Source organism: Tupaia chinensis, unplaced genomic scaffold (genome assembly GCF_000334495.1).
Source record: "Tupaia chinensis unplaced genomic scaffold, TupChi_1.0 Scaffold147010_1, whole genome shotgun sequence".
Lineage (NCBI taxonomy): Eukaryota > Metazoa > Chordata > Mammalia > Scandentia > Tupaiidae > Tupaia > Tupaia belangeri.
Genome location: NW_006206863.1, coordinates 135,234 through 136,036, shown reverse-complemented (window position 1 = coordinate 136,036; position 803 = coordinate 135,234).

The following is an 803-nucleotide window of genomic DNA, read 5'->3' as shown; positions in this document are numbered from 1 at the left end:
CACTAACTCCCAAATGGTCTACTGCTGTTGGAGTCCTGGACCTGGCAGCTTGAAAATCATGCTGGGTGTGTGTGTGCCTGACCCAAATCCTAGAAGAATGGGGAGGGGATTGCGGTGTGGCCATCCCCCTCAGGTGTGATTTCTTAGTTTCCCTCTCACTGTCTTTCTCTGTCTCTCTAATGAATGCATGTGCCCTAAGGCAAAAACTTTAAAAAAAAAAAAAAGTTGGGCTAGTAGGTGGTAAGGAGGTTAAGGCAGCTGGATGCCAACGGCTGATAGCACAGTTAAGAGTCACAGGCCCAACAGCATATAACTGTCAGACCTAAGTAACAGTGATTCTGTTAAGGCTCTCACATCACAAGGATTAATACACACTCCGAGGGATGACTCTGAAATTCACACTTTGTAAGCATACTTTTTTTTTTAGAGGTTTTTGCTATAGGACGCATGTGTTCACTGAAAGACAGACAGAGACAGAGAGACAGAAAGAGAGAAATCACCCTCCTTGGGGGATTGCCACACCACAATCCCTTCTCCTCCACTCTCCTCCATTCTCCTCTTGGGATCTTGGGCACGCACGTACATGCGACTGGCTTAAGTTTAAGCCACTGGGTCCAGACATGAACCGCAGTTTACTACATGGGAGTCAAGCAACATAGCCATTACGCCAACTGCTGATCTCTGTAAGCATACTTTTAAAAAACTTGAGCCTCCTATGACTGAAACTAATTGTCTAAAGGATATAGAAACACAGTATATGGATGTAAATACCAGATATAGTGTGTGTGAAAGAGGTGGGATTG